We start from the raw sequence: 16,739 nt of genomic DNA, 5'->3' as shown, positions 1-16,739 counted from the left end.
ATTTTGCTCGAGAATTAGACATCCCAAAATGCATTACCGAACATTTGCCTGGATTCAACTCCATCTGCCAATACTCCACTTAACTCTCCTATCTATTTATATTCTCCTTCATTCTTTGACAGTCCCCTATGCTTTCTGCTTCTCCACCAATCTTCGTGTCATCTGCAAATGTAATGGCGATATTTGGGCCAGCAACCCTTGGAGAATGGAGCATGGCAGCTGGTAGTAATTAGATTTGATGAATAAAATCTGGAATATAAAGCCGCTCAGAGGAAGAGTGACAAAGCGTTTTAATTTGCTGAAAACCCATTCATTCATTTCCCTTCAAAAGGGAAATCTGCCGTCCTTAGCGAGACCTGCCAAAATATGACTCCAGCCGCACAATAGTACGGTTCACCCATAAATTCCCTCCGACTCAGGTCAAGGAGAGGTAAGGATGAACAACAAGTGCTGTTCAGACTATGGTGGTCACACTCCGTGGGAGAATGAGGAAGGATAAAAAAGATACATGGATGATGGGGATAATTGGGAGTCGTCTCAGCGTGGACTCAAATGCAACTGCTTATCCAAACTAAACAGACACAGGTAAACAAATGACAGCACGGGTCCGTTTCTGCTGTTCTTGCAGGTGTTCATCCCATCCAAAATGAACCATGTTTGGATGCCTGTTTCCAGTGGAGTGCCACTGTTTCCTGACGTAGATCAATAATTCAAACTTATTTGTAGGAGTCATGGTTTAGAAGTTTACAGAAGATATAACAATTGATTGTGTATTTGACGATGATGAATAATTTCAGGGTGCGCAGGGATATAACAATCAGGAAGAAAGGAAACATTTGCGAATGTAATTGAAACCAGACCAATAAGTGGTAATGAATTTGAGGAGTTGAAACAGTAACAGTGAGAATTCTGAATGGTGTACAGGAACAAAGCGATCTTGGAGTTAAAAAAACAGATCTCTGAAGATTGTTAGACAGGGAGATCAGTTGTTCGAGAGGGTTTTTGGATATTTTCTATTGTTGACTACAGTTTGAGGATGATACTTGATCTTTAGCAAGCGGCAGTTTCGGAAGCAACCAAAGGAGTGAGCACAAGTCTGGTCAATGCAATAATCAACATTTCAAAAAATTGTATGATAAAAGATGGAAGTATAACTCTTTGCCCATCAAGACCGCTTCATCACTCAATGAATTTACCACTGATTCCTCTCCAAGTCATATTGCATGTCCTTGGAGGGTAATTTGCAAACGGTGACGTTTCAGTGCATCTTAAACCTTGTATCATAGTCAGTAAAGTTTTTGAACATTGAAGGTTCTGTCAACAAAACCTGTATGATATACTCCAGATTTCTAGGTGGTGCACTCTGCTGTAATTGTGCCTTAGCAATTAAGGGAATAAATATTCAGGTATTGAAGAATGTACAGTTTAGTGACTGCATTGTCGTGGAAGGTGTCCTGTTCCTTCAGTACTATTGAAGCTGCACCCCCCCCCCCCCCCCACCCCTAGGCAAATGGAGAGAGTTCTGTTAAAATCCAATTTTGCGTTGCGGACAACGTAGGCATCACGGAGACGAGATTTGAGTTATTAATCAAACAAAGTCGACGGACGGACACGTTACTGTAGTCAACTTCTTTATATGGGCGGTCAGGTTCTATTTCTCCTAAATACTATCTCCCAGGCCGATTACACGGAGGAATTCAGTTACAATGAAGCCATTGAATGTCAATCTAATATGATTAGATTCTCATTTGTCAGATTTATCATTGCTGCATTTGGTCCTTCTGTGGATCAATCCAATTTCAATCGCTTTCTGATTTCAAGATCCAATTCCCAGCTGCGCCTGAACTTTCAACCCGTTTCCTCGCCGAAATTTCTCCACCTGTATTATAACTTCGTAGGGACGCTGTAAGAGCCAGCAGAGATTTACAAACATGTTGCTAACTCTGTATAAAATGGAGTTTCGTGGAATGATTGGTTAGGCTGGGATTATTCTCCTTGAAACAAAGGAGTTGGAGGGGAGCTCTATATTCACATAATAACAATTGTAAACGTTCAATATTCACTGGATCATGACTGGGTAGATACAGGCAGGTGGCTTGCCCTGTGCTGTGAGGAGAGCACCAATCGACATGAACACAGAATTAGGTATTGCCTATTTATTTCAGAAATGATGAGTAGTTTCTTTGCTCAGGGACCAAAACGTCTGTGGCATTTTTGTAGCACCCACTGTTGAGGTTGAGTTGTTGGGTATTTTCAAACTCTGCCAGATAGTTAATCAGAAAGATGATGGAACTTTGTCGAGGTAAGTAAGCAGAATCGAGTTGGAGATTATCAGATCAACCATGAGTTCATTGAATGTTGGGGCAGACGCGATGGGCTGAGGGGCATACTTCCACTTTATTTAACATTTGGTCGAACGCCTTATTTTATGCATAAGTTCAGAATTGTGAGGGGATGGATAAGAAGTGATAAGAAACGTTTATGAAATAGATCAGACAGATCAGGAACAAGGCTCATAAACTCAGGAAGAAGAAATGTGCTGTGCCCTGGGTGCAACAAATTACACTGGGAACAGCACAGGTGGCTGTGTATAGAAGCTGTGATTGCTGAAGAAAGTTGGTGGACCTTATACAGTTGGCAAGTCAGTGATCACGCTGGATGATGGATCGTTGTATGATTCACACACAGCAGAAATTTGTGGAAGAATGAAAGGTTCGTTTTATTGGAGAAGATTTCTGCGGTTCCGATTACGAGTGACTGTTTGAAATACTGATCAGATCATTGTGTGAAGTGTTTGGTTAAAATACTCATGAACAACCCCACTGGATAAACTTGTGCTCCCGATCTCTTGTTATCTGTTTCTCTTTCTTTCTATGTAACTCCACAGAAATACAAGATGGAATGTGGGGCAGAAAGAAAAATGCGTTCATTCTTATTACAACAATTTAATGCACAATTGAATAGAATGACTGCTCTCGCTCTTCATTTCGACTTTAATGTGGTATCGATTGCTGGTGAATCTCCCGTGCAGTGAAGGGCAAGAAGAAGATTCTCTATCCAGTGTATACCAGAGTGTGAGATGCAAAGAAAAACTGCTGGAGCGGTTTGTGAAGTTAGTAACCAGAGTGTGACTCGAATCTGTGAATGTGGAGCACACCAGTATAATAACCCACCACCATAATCGCTCGGTCTCCTCAGCACATTTTGTAAAGCGGTGACATGTGACCTCATCACGGTTACATGCAATGAAAGTCTTGGATGAGAAATTTCCAGAGCGGTGCCGAATCCACGCCAATGTGTTTCTGCTTTCACCAGAATTATAAAGACAGCAAATTCTAATAAATAGCCATGCTGGTCAGAATGAATAGCTGTTATTGATACATTCTGAGTCAGAACTGTGTCAGAATCAAACAGAGAACAAGACTTTAACGTCATATTCTCATCTTCATTTGACTCATAATTTCTTCAGTCACTTTCTCTCTCACGTGAAGAAGCAGCCATGGAGAGGGAAATAAAGGCAATGTTGTGGCTCAATGGCCTTTCTCATATGGCTGAACCTGAATTGGATTAAACCGCAAGAAACGCTGTTTGTTCGTTTCATTTTAATTTTGCTGCAACCTGACAATGTTCATTGTAATATCGCAAGTGAATTAGATTTATCTCATTGGAACGATTAATGTTGTATTCAAATTTGCTCCGACTTTATTTCAGCTTAAGGAGAATACTTCTTAGAAAAGCAGAGGGTTAAAGTGCAGTTTTGTTTCTCGTTACTTTGGCAGATTTCACCGAGTATTAAATGGACCAAACATCATGGTGATTGTCCTCACATCTTTAATGCATGTGATTAAAACACGAAGTCGATCTCCAAGCAACTGGTCACTTCTTATTCATTATGTAATATCTTCCCATCGCAATAAAAAAAATCCGCTCAGTTCCATTTACAATGCTTTAAGTGGAATATTATGCCAAAGCTTTCAAAATTTAGAGTTTTGGAATCAAATCTTATTCAGCTGCACATCTTCACGAAATGTCTTTACATTTAAAGTCAACCAAATTAGACATTGTTTCCCCTCAACTTCCGACCGACTACACCCCACCCCTATCCTTTACCTAGCCACACGCTGTCTCTCTCATTGTGAAATTTATTCCTTGTATGTCACCAAATGTGCCTTTTCAAATATTTTGTAAAACAGATTCTCGGAGTGACACCGATTCTGTTCTCATCATTTATTGGCCCATCAAAGGTTTTATCAAAGGTATTGAATGCCTGACATCTAGAAGTTTACTTCCTTGAAAGAGGGAATTTTCCATCCATTTACTCTGTCCAAACATGTCATAACCGGGAAAAAAACCCACTAAGTCTTCCTTGGTTCAGGGATAACTGTTCTCAATTTTCCAAGAAGACAAGTGAATAAAATCTCATCCTCAGTACACCTCGCCAGCATAGTCTCTAATGGTTTTACACCCCAGTAAACACCATCATTATCCTCTCCGTAGAATCACATAATCCTACAGTGTAGAAAGAGCATTTCGGTCAATCGAGCCGGTGTCGACTCTCTGAAGGTCATCTCACTCAGACTAAGCTCTCCTCCCTATTCCCGTATATTTCACCTGAGGAAGAGTGAGCACCCCCCCCCCCCCCCTTATGATTTCAAATAAACCTGTTGGACTATAACCTGTCATCCTGTGACTTCTGACATTGTCCCCGCGTTACCCATGGCTAATTCACCTAACTTACTTAATTCACTCCCTGGACACAAGAGGGCCATTCAACTTTGCCAATCAACCTAACCCTCCGACCGAACAGCAGTGCGAATTACTGACACAATGTTCCATCATAGTGAGCAATTGCTGTAGCATTTTTTAATGGCTTTATACCCTGGTAACTCAGCCTCATCAAAGCAAATCAACCAAAATTCAATGTATCGAAACGCTACTCTGTCCATTACAATTTCATTCGTGCTGAGGGAAATGTTTCTGCAATAATATTTGAATGGTTTTACGCTGTATCTTCCTCACCGTCCTGCTTCCAGGAAACACTTCAATCCAGTACAAATCTGTCAAATTCTTTTCATTCCAACACAGATACAATGTACAGTTTGCTGAAGTCACGTGTTTGCACCCTCACTGACACTCTGCCTCCCTGAGAGTTGTAGCCCCTCCCCACACTGATTCAGGCAGCACTGTCCTTCCTGTGACATGCATCATCGAGAATGGAAGGAAAGGTATCAATGCCCGAACTTGGGAATGGAGTGACAGTTTTTTTAAAAATGCACTGTCCCCAGTGGAGAATTGAGCCCTGTGACAGGCGGGGACACTAACCATTATACTACCGAGGACAGGAGTGTCAAAGGAGGCCCTTCAGCCAATTGTGGCCACACTTGTCAAAAACAACTGCCTAATGAACTGAATCCCATTTCAGAATGCTTATCCCACAGCCTTATATGTCTTGGCATCACAAGTTCGCATCTGAATATTTATTCAGGTTATAAGGGTTTTTGCCGCTCTGAACAATGCAGGCAGTGTATTCTAAATTCCAACCACCCATTGGCTGATAAAATTTTTTGTACATCTTCTCAAACCTTTCTGCCTTTCTCCTTCAGTCTCTGGCGCCTGCTGATCGATCCCTCCATCAATGGGAAACTCGTTCAGTCAAATCTGTCCATACCCTAACTCATTCATGACTTATCTGCATCTCCTTTGCAATGCGACAAACAGTCCACTCTGTCCTGTCTTTCTTCACAACTGAAACTCTTCATCCCAAACAACATCCCGGTCAATATCTCCTGCAATGTTCTCAGTGTGATGACATCCCTACTATAATGTGACTCGCAAAACTGTACACAACACTCTTGCTTGAGCCTAATGAACATTTGTTTTAAAATTTCTGGATTAGTATGAGGGCGACTCTGGCTAAGCAGAATTTATTACCCATTCCGAATTGCCCAGAGGACAGTTAAGACTCAACCATATTGCTATGAATCTGAAGTCACATGCAGGCCAGACCAAGTAAGGATAGCAGATTCCATACTCAAATGACATCAGTAAACCAGATGTATATTTTTCAACAATCGTCAATGGATCTATAGTAGTCATTGGATTCTTCATCGCAGATATTTGCTGAATCCAAATTTTACAATCTCGCATGGAGGGACTCAAGCCCGAGTACCAAGACTACTACCTTGGTCTCTGGATTATCAGTCCTATGAAATTATCACAAGACCAACGCAGAAAGCCATAAAAGCTGATCTTTTCCAATAAAATGTCTTTTCACCAAAACAGCCCTGGGTATTTTCCATGAGCCTGACGCTCCAATTGTCTCTGGCCTATGTCAGTAAAAGCTGCTACATGGGGATTGATTTCACAACCGCGGTATTCAAATGGATCGATTTGTTTGAAGGTCCCGATGGTGGTATTGGGGCACGTTCGCCCAGCAACAGTGACCGCAGCAGCAGCACAGACAGAACAGTATGAATGTGAAAGAGAGTGATAGATTGTGCATTGCCCCAGAGAAATGGGGGGAGGGACGGAAAGGAGGTTTAATGATCGTGGGAAGGAGAGAAATCTCCGACAACGGGTGAGTTTGAATCCTGATATATGAAACGCAGAGATGTGAGAGAGCGGAATTTGAAGGTAAAACAATTAATTTCTTACCATGTGTCACAAAAAAGACAACGGAGAGAACACTTAGTGCCGTGATTTGGTTTCAAATCGGGGTTGCTGTTGTCACAATGCAAAATACTGACAACCACGATCACAGTAACCACAGAACAGGATGCTTGCAAGTAGCAATAATTTTACTCGCAGAGGAAATGTTCGGAAGAACAGCAAGTGTACAATATCAGTACTCAGCGAACAGTGACAGACATGTGGGAACTGAGAATGAGCTGAATCTTTAAGTTCAATGTCCTCAGAGGCTGTGGAGATGCCTTGAAAGAGAATGTTGAAAAATGAGATTGATCGATTTCGACAAAACACCAAAGACTCGGGGGACAGTACAGGATATTGTTGAAATGTATGCTTCAATAGCATTGTAGCTTAACATCGGCACAGCCGCCCAGATCCAACCAGAAATGGGGATGGGAATGAATGCGCAGAGTTACTCACTGGCTCCAGTGATGCAATAGGTGAGCGTGCTGCCCTTCTATGATGGTATCGAGGCGCACAAAATTCCTCGGTTGAATGTGGTCCTGCTCAAGGGAATCGTTGTCCCTGTTTATACTATCATAGTGATTTCTGGCGCATCTTTCTAAGACCGCTGAGTGCCATAAGTGGAGCGTGTTGAGCCCTTAACTTTGCAGTGGCGGGTTTAAAAGATGATTTTGCTATTTGGATCTGTGTTTACGACACTGGCGGTGACAGCTACATTTGCTCGCATCAGCTCAATATCAGTTTCTTCCACACAGTCAAGATTTCAACCTGGAGAAGGTGGTGTTGGGGTGATATTTTAAACTGGTCATCCTTGGGGGTTGGGACACGGAAACGGTGATGTTTAAGTTCGACGAATAAAACCTGAAATGCAAGCCTGACCTCAGGAACAGAGATCATGACTTTAATTTCCTGCAAACTCGTTCATTCATGTCCCTTATGCAGGGGATTCTACCATCTCCACTCATCCTGCCTCTGAGAGACTCGAGGATCAGAAAAAAAACAAAATTAGCTGACCCTTAGTCCAAGAATCCCCACTGCGTGGGAAGCAGTCTAGTCGGCCCTTCCAGTCCACACATCCATCCGAAGCGCATCCCACCAGACCCCACGATATTCCCTATCCCATAAGCCTACATTTTCCATTGTTGATCCCTGTAACTGGCACATCTGAGGTCAGAGGGAGAAATAAAAACACAAACACACAGAGAATGTGCAGACTGCCCACAGACAGAGACCCGAGGCTGGGATCGCAACCCGGTTTGTGGTGCACCTAGACAGCAATGAACGAGGGGCGAATAATAAATGTTGCCCTGACCAGTCATACTCACACCCTGTGGGTGAATGAGAAACAATGAAAATTCATTCACAACATGGAAAACGCGATTCGTATCTGTGTGGACACACATTGAAAGGATCGTTAACTCTGGGTAGAAAAAAGGACACTGTTATCACAGAGAAAGCAAGGCAATGTGGGAACTGCTGGAAGGGATTCAATTAACGACAGAAATGGAAACTCATTTAATCAGTAACACTGGTGGAAGACCGTTCACCAGTCCAGTGTGTGGGAAGGGGTCACTGAGCAAAACAACCTCCGGACACTCCAGCAGGATTACATATCCCATCAGGTATTCGATTATGCTGACAATGTTGTTGTTAATCCCAACCAGCTATTTGTTCCGTCAATCATAGAGTCATACAGCATGAAAACAGGCCTGTCAGTCCAACCAATCCATGCTGAACATACTACCAAACTAATATAGTCCCATCTGCCTCCTCCTGTACTCGTTAAGTGGTTATAATGCCCTTGTAGTTTTATTACTGTGTTGTTAATCCAAAAAAACAGGTAATATTTTGGGGACAAAGGTGTCAGGACCTGACAGGACAGATAGTGGAGTTTGAATTCAATATGCACCTGGAATTGAAGAGTCTCGTGATGACATGAATCAGTTGTGTGGAAACTCCCATCTGATTCACTGGTGCCATTTCGGGAAGCAAACTGTCATATTCATCTGTTCTGTCCCACAGGAGACTCCAGATGGATAATACCGTGGTTGACTCTTAAATGTCCTCTGGGAAATAACTGATGTACTAGGCATGAATAAATTTATTTTAAAAATCCCACTTTCCCATTCATGTTTGGAATCAATTGTCCATTAAATGTTGCAAACATACCCTCATCCATCACTTCCTCAGCAAGTTAATTGCACACGTCAAACACCTTCCTTGCAAAATGCCTCACATGACCGTTTAAAAAAAACTCTCTCTTTTCATCTTAAACAGATGCCCTCTCGCCTTGAAATCCCCATCCTCGGAAAAGGCAGCTATCGTTAACTTTAACTTGCCTCTCAATAATTCATAAACTTCTGTCAGGTCACCGTTCAAACCCCTAACCTCGAGTGAAATCTGTCTCAACTAGGAGAAAGTGAGAACTGCAGATGAGAGATCAGAGTCCAGAGTGTTGTGCTGGGAAAGCACAGCAGGTCAGGCAGCATTTGAGTAGCAGGAGAATCGACGTTTCGGGCAAGAGCCTGATTAACGACACTTGCGCGAAAAAAATATTCTCCTGTTCCTCGAATGCTGCCTTACCTGTTGTGGTTTTCCAGCACCCCGATTTCGAATCTGAAAATAGTCTGGCAACATGCGTGGAAACCTTTTCTGAACCTACTCAAGCTGAATAATATCATTCCTACAGATGGGCGGCCAGAACTGGACATAATATTCCAGAAGAGGCCTCATCAATGTCCTGCAAAGCTTCAACATAACGTCCCAACTACGATACACAAAGGACTGAGCAATGAAGGGAAGTATGTTAAATGCCTTTGCAACATCTTGTCTGTAGGTGATGCAAACTACAAGGAATTATGCACCTGCACCCCTAGCTTCCGTGTTCTCCAACATTACGCAACTTGTTGTTGTACCAAAATGCAATAGCTTCCATTTATCCAGATTGAACTCCATGTTACATTTTTCAGGCCAACGCCTCATTCGATTAAGATCCTTTTGAAACTTAGATAATCTTCCTCACTGTCTACAATTCTGGCGTCGCCTGCAAACCTACGAATCATGCCGGCAGTTAGTTCCACTGTGTTCTCAAATAGATCAATGATTCATATTTACTTGTAGTGGCCGTGATTTAGCAGTGTGCAAATCATACAACAGTTAGTTATGCAATTAACCATGAGGAAGAAAGCCGCAGACTGCAGGGAGATATCAAACAATTGGAATGAAAATGGTGAGAGCAATTCAATCCAGGAAAGTTGTTGACAGTGAACCAAGTTCAAACTTCAAACCAGCCGCCCACGCTCCAGTTGTGGCACTCAGCTGCCTCAGCAAGATGCACTGTCGATTGCTATAAACGGGAAAAAAATTCCCTTCTGCCCCGTCTTTGATCAAGAGCACTCCCAACCTCGGAATTGCTTGCGCCTCTAAACGGTCATAGAAATACCGTGCATTCACCGGCTGTGTCACTGGAGCCCTCAAGTACCTGTGCGAACTCATTCCCATCCCGACTTCCAGTTGGATCTTCGTGACTGCGTCACTCAGTTGCTCTGATTCTGGGCCTGGGAATTGGGACTCTGTGGCAGCAGTGGTTACTGCCTTGTGGGGGGAAACTAGTGAAATAGCCGATGTTAAACTGCATTACTCTTGAAGCATACATTTCAACAACACCTGCACTATCCCCGGAATTTTTGATGTTTTGGAGAAATCTATTTATCTCAGCATTCAGCATATTAATCCCAACCAGCTATTTGTTCCATAGCGTCAATCATAGAGTCATATCACCACAGCCACTGGGGGAACCGATATTAAACTGTCAGCCCATTCTGAGTTTCCACATATCTGCCATTGTTCGCTTAACACTGATATTGTGCTTTTGGTGCGCTGCCTACCATTTCCTATGATACTGTACTTGTTGCGCATAGTCAGTGTGCTCGTCTGTGGGATGCCGTGACCGTATAGTGGTTAATACTCTGTGTTGCGGCCGCAGCAACCTCGTTTCGAATCCGAGTCACGGCAGTGATTCCTCTATGTACCCCAGTTTTTGTGAAACACAAAGGAATCAGTTGATTTCACATGGTAATTTTCTCCAAGGTGATGATCTTTTGCCTTCAAATTCTGCTCACTCACATCTCTGTGTTTCATATGTCAGAATTCAAATCCACCCGCTCTCACAGATTTATCTCCCTCCTTCGATCACGAACTGAACTTTCCGCCCCACACCCCCATTTCATTAATTTAGAGATGCCAGTGTTGGACTATGGTGTACAAAGTTAAAAATCACACAACACCAGGTTAGAGTCTACCAGGTTTAACTGAGCACTAGTTTTGGGAGCGCTGCTCTTTCATCATGTGGTTGTGGAGTCATTTCCTATTTCAGTAAGGCACTGCAGAATCTAACACTGACTCTCACATTGATACCGTTCAGTCTGTGCTGCTGCGGTCACTGTGGCTGGGTGAATGTGCCCCAACCCCTCCATCAGGACCTGCAGACCAGTTGATCCATTTGCTTACCGCTGTTGTGAGGCCAATCCTCATGTAGCAGCTTTTACTGATATGGACTTGCGATTATTGGGGGACAAGCTCAGGAAAATGACACAGGACAATATCGAGGAAAAGCAACTTCATTGAGAAAGATTAGTTTCACGAGTTTTCTGCAATGGCCAAGCGCTATTACCACTGGACTGTAAATTCCGACACCAAGCAAATGAACCAGGGACGCGGGTTTGACTCCAACCATGCCAGGTGTTAGAATTGAGATTCAATAAATATCTGGAATTACGAATCTAATAACACCTATAAAACCATGGTCAATTGTTGAAAAAAACAAAACCATCGAGTTCACTGACGTCCTTTGAGGAAGGAACCTGCCATTCCTGCCTGCCCGGGCCTCAATGTGACTCCAGACTCACTGCAATACGGTTGAGTCTCAACTGCCCGCTGTGCAATTAGTGTTCGCAATCAATACTGCCGAGCCAGCGAAGCCCTCATACTGTAACAGAATAGGGAAAAAATGTTAATTCGGCTCTAGCTAGATTACTGTGTGCAGTTCTGCAATTCACATTATACCAATAATGTGATCGCACTGGGAACGTTGCAGGACAGTTTCAATGGGATATTGTCTGGGCTGAAGAGTTTCAGTTATGAGGAGAGATTGGACAGACTGGGGTTGTTTGTCGCCGAGCAGAGGAGATTGGAGAAGACATGACTGAGATGTACAAAATAATGAGGGATATGGATAGGATAGACTGAAAGAAGCGTTTTATATTGATGGAGGGATCGAACACTGGGGCCAAGAGATTTTGGGAAAAGGCAGAAATTTTTGAGTAGATGTGCGAAAAGGGTCAGAGAGGCAGAAAATCTTTTAAACTGAAAAAAGATCAGATGTGAATTTGTGATGCCAAAACATATAAGACTATGGGCTAAATCATGGAAAACTTGATTCAGGTCGTTTAGCAGTTATGTTGGACAAGTGCGGCCACAACAGGCTGAAGGGCCTCCTTCGATGTTGTTGTCCTCCACATTACCGTGGTTAGTGTCCCCGCCTGTCACAGGGCTCAATTCTCCGTTGGGGGCATCGTAAAGGTTTTAAACCTGTCACTCTGTTACCCAGTGAAGGTTAATCATGCTTGCCTTCCATTCTCGATTGGATATGTCACAGGAAGGATAGTGTTGTCTGAATCAGCTGGAGAAGGACTGCAGCGCCTGGGGAGAGAGAGTGTCAGTGAAAGTGCAAACACGTAACTTCTGCAAACTGCACATTGTGTTCGTGTTGCAGTGAAAACCATTATATAGAGTTGTTCCTGACTGATATGTTGATTTGAAGCAGGAATCTGTGGAAGAAAACAGAGTAAACCCATTCAGACCTGAGTGCAGAAACATTTCCAGCAGCACTAATGAGATTGTACAGCGCAGAACCGCGTTTGGATGCATTGAATTCGGGTTGATTAGCGCAGCTTGCTTGAACTCGGCTGAGTTACCAGTGTGTAAAGCCATTATACATGATACAGATAGTGCTCAATGTGATGGTACATTTGCTCAGTGGTTCGCACTGCTGTTAAGTCTGTAGGTTAGGTGGATTGGCCATGCTAGATTGCGCTGATGTGTCCAGGGAGTGAATTCATTAAGTTAAGTGAATTGGCCATGAGTAACGCAGTGATAAGGTCAGCAGTCACACGATGCCAGGTTTGATTCCAGCAGGTTTATTTGAAATCACAAGCCAGAGGTCTGCGGGGATAGAGAAGGAAGCTAGGTCTTGCTGAGATGGTGTTCAGAGTGTCCGTACAGACTCGATTGGCTTAACTGTACTTTCTGCCTTGTAGGGAATCTGTGATTCTATCAGAGAGGACACTGCCAGCGTTTACTGGGCTGCTAAGACATTAGAGACGATGCTGACGGCGTTTAGTGGGGATATAATTTTATTTACTTGTGTTTTGGAAAATTTGAAAATAAACTAAGGAAAACCGAATGGAAGTTTTCCAGAGTATTTCAGGTTTGGAGAGAGTAAATAGGTGGTAAATTCACTCTTTCAATTTCGTAAATTTCTGAACGTCAGGCTTTCAAAACCATCGATGTCGGACAAAGAAAATATGAGGCAGAATTTCTGTCACTGAGAGAATCCGATTCCAAAATATTTGGAAAGGCACAATTAGAGACACACAAGCAGTGAGTTTCACAAGGAGGGAGACAGCCTGTGGCCAGGTAAAAGCATAAAAGTGGGGTGTGGGGGTTGGAAGGTGCAAGGAAACAATGTCTAATTTGGACGACTTTAGATGTAAAGAAATATCGAAAATGTATGCAGAAGAATAAGATTCAGCAAAAAATACTCAGAGTTTTGAAAGATTTCTACTAATTTTCCACATGAAGCATTATAAATTGAAATGAGCAGATTTTCTATATTGTCAAGGAAAGATATTCCATAATGAACAGGAAGTGACCCGTCTCTTGGAGATCGATTTCCTGCTTTAATCGCATGCCTTAAAGATGGGAGGACAATCGCCATAATGTTGGGTTCATTTGATACCCACTGAATTCTGCCAACGTAATTGACATCAAAACTGGCATCTTGATTTGTAGTTTAACCTTCTGTTTTTCTCATCAGTATTTTCTTTAAACTGAAATAAATTCGGAGCAAAATTGAATACATTAAACGTTCCAATGACATAAATCCAATTCACTTCGATCATTGCAATGAACAGAGTGAAGTTGCAGCAAAATTAATAAAAAGAAACGAACAAAACTGCATTTCCGGGAATTTTACCCAGTTCAGGTTCAGCCATATGAGAAAGACAATCGATCTAAAACATCACCTTCACTTCTCTCTCCATATATACGTCTTCACGCGAGAGAGAAACTGTCTGAAGAAATTATGCGTCAAATCTGCGTGTGAATGTGACGGGAATTTCATGTTTGCTGGTTCATTCTGAGACAGTTCCGACGCGGAATAAATCAAGAACAAGGAATTCCTTCCAAGGGCGAGGTCAATACTTTGGATTTTGCTGGTATTATTATTCCACTGAAAGCAGAAACATAATGGTGTGGATTCGATTCCGCTCAGGAAATTTCTGATCTCCAAGGTGCACCATATGTAATCTTGATGTGGTCACATGTGACACCCTTTGCCATGGGCTGAAGTGGTCCAGAGGTTAAGGCGACGGGTTGCTCTGTCACTGCGCATGTGTGGATTTGAATCCTACTCTGGCTGTTACTTCTGTCAAACGCAGCTGAGGTTTCCCTTTGTGCCTCGCATCTTTAGTATACACTGGATGGAGATTCTTGCCCATGCACTTCATTGCACTGGAAATTGGTGATAAATCGATGCCTCATCAAAATCGAAATAAAGCAATTTGTTTCTGTTGTAAGTTAAATTGGGATAATGAAACGAAGTGCAACGTTTCTTTCCTCCTTTCATTTCATCTTGACTTTATATGAATTTACATCGAATGAAAGTGAAACAAATAAGGAGAGATCGAGAGCAATAGTTTATACAGTGGGATTTTGAATTTTAATGTAACACTCCACACAATGTTCTGATCAATATTTCAAACAGTCAACTGGAATTGGAACAGCAGAAAACTTCTCGAATGAAACGAACCTTTCATTCTTTCAGAAACGACTGCTGTGTGAATCATACCGCGATTATCATCCAGCATGATCACCAAGTTGCCAACAACATTAGATCCACGAATTTTCTTTACCAATCACACCTTCTGCACATATCCGTCTGTGGTATGACCAGTGCCATTTGTTGTATCCAGGCCACAGTACATTTCTTGTTCATCAGTTTATGAGCCGAGTTCCTGATCTGTCTGATCAGTTTGATAAAACCTTCCTGTCACATCATCCCATCCCTTCAGAATGCTAAACTTATCAATAAAATATTGAGTTAGACCAAATGATATAGTATTGGAAGTCAGCCATTTAGCCCATCGAGACTGCTCCACCATTCAAAGATCTCATGGCTGATCTAATAATCTTCAACTCCATTCTCCTGATTCGGAGAACCTGGTGTTGTGTGATTTTTAACTTTGTCCATTCTCCTGCCTTACCTCGACAGAGCTTCATCGTCTTTCTGGTTAAATATCTGTCTGGCACAGTTTGTAAATACACAACTCAGCCTCAACAACAGTTTCGGTAGGGGTGTTCCACCGATTCACTGGCCCCTGAGCAAAGAAATGACTCCTAATTTCTGAATTAAATAGGCAACATCTAATTCTGAGTTCATGTACTCTGATGTTCTCCTCATACCAGAGGGTAAACCACACGTCTGTACCTACCCTGTCAATATCCTATGAATATTGAACATTTATAAATGTTATTATGTGATTATACAGGTCCCCTCCGCCTCCTTTGTTTCAAGGAGAATATCCCAGCCTAACTAATCATTCCATGAATCTCCATTTTCTACAGTGTTGACAACATGTCCGTAAATCTCTGCTGTCCCCTGCAGCGTCCTTACATATTATTAAGCCAAGTGGAGAAATTTATGTGAGGCAACAATTCCAAGCACAGACGGGAATTGGAAATTGAATTCAGACAGCGATTGGAATCAGATCGGTCCACACAAGGACGAAATACACTAATGATAACTCTGACAAATGAGAACCTAATCATATCCCATTGAAATTCAATGGCTTTACTTTAACCAAATTACCCCGTGTAATCGTCCACGGAGCTAGTATTTCGGAAAACGGTTTGAGACTGGCTATAGAAACACTTTGACAACAAAAACATGTCCGTTAGTAGACAGTTTTTGATTATAAACTCAACTCATTTCTCCGTGAATCCTACACCGTTTGCAAGGCACAAATGAGATGTGGTACAGAACTCTCTCCATTTGCCTCGATGGATGTAACTTCAATAACACTTAAGGAACTGGACACTGTCCATGACAATGCAGACACTTGACTGTACCCTCTTCGATACCAGAATATTTATTTCCTTCATCACTAAGGCACAATTGCAGCAGAGTGCACCAACTACACGATGGAGTAAGTTATCCGGGAAATGTTAACAGAATTTTCAAAGTTCAACAGCTATACTGACTATAAGGACAAGCTTCGAGGATGCAACGAAACGCCACCATTTGCAAATTACCCTCCAAGGCCCACATTACCCTGACTTAGAAATGAATCAGTGATAAACTCATTGAGTGGTGAAGCAGTCTTGATGGGCAAAATTGCATACTTCAGCCCTTCGTCTTTTGTCTTAACATTTAATAAATGTTGATTAATGCAGAGACCGGACTTGTTCTCAGTCTTTTAGCCATTTCCTGAACAGGTGGTTGCAAAAGTTCTACTATTATCCACAAATTGTGGTCAACAACAGAAAATATCCAAGAACACTCTCAATCAACTGATTCCCTTCAAGATGAAAGCGATGCTGGAGAAGCACAACAGGTCTGGCAGTATCTGAGGAAATATGAACGTTTCGGGCAAAAGCCCATTATTATTAATGAGACTGGGAGTCTATGGTGTGGAATGATAAATGGGCGGGGGTGGGTCTGGGGATAAAATATCTAAGAGTGCAGTAGGTGGATGGAGGATGGGGTGAAGGCAATGTGTCGGAGAAGAGGGTGGAGGGAATGTTGGAAA

This window comes from Chiloscyllium plagiosum, unplaced genomic scaffold (genome assembly GCF_037043375.1).
Source record: "Chiloscyllium plagiosum isolate Xiang-an unplaced genomic scaffold, Cpla_swu_hap1 HiC_scaffold_39, whole genome shotgun sequence".
Lineage (NCBI taxonomy): Eukaryota > Metazoa > Chordata > Chondrichthyes > Orectolobiformes > Hemiscylliidae > Chiloscyllium > Chiloscyllium plagiosum.
The sequence above is the reverse complement of the archived record's forward strand: the minus strand, read 5'-3'. Positions refer to the sequence as shown.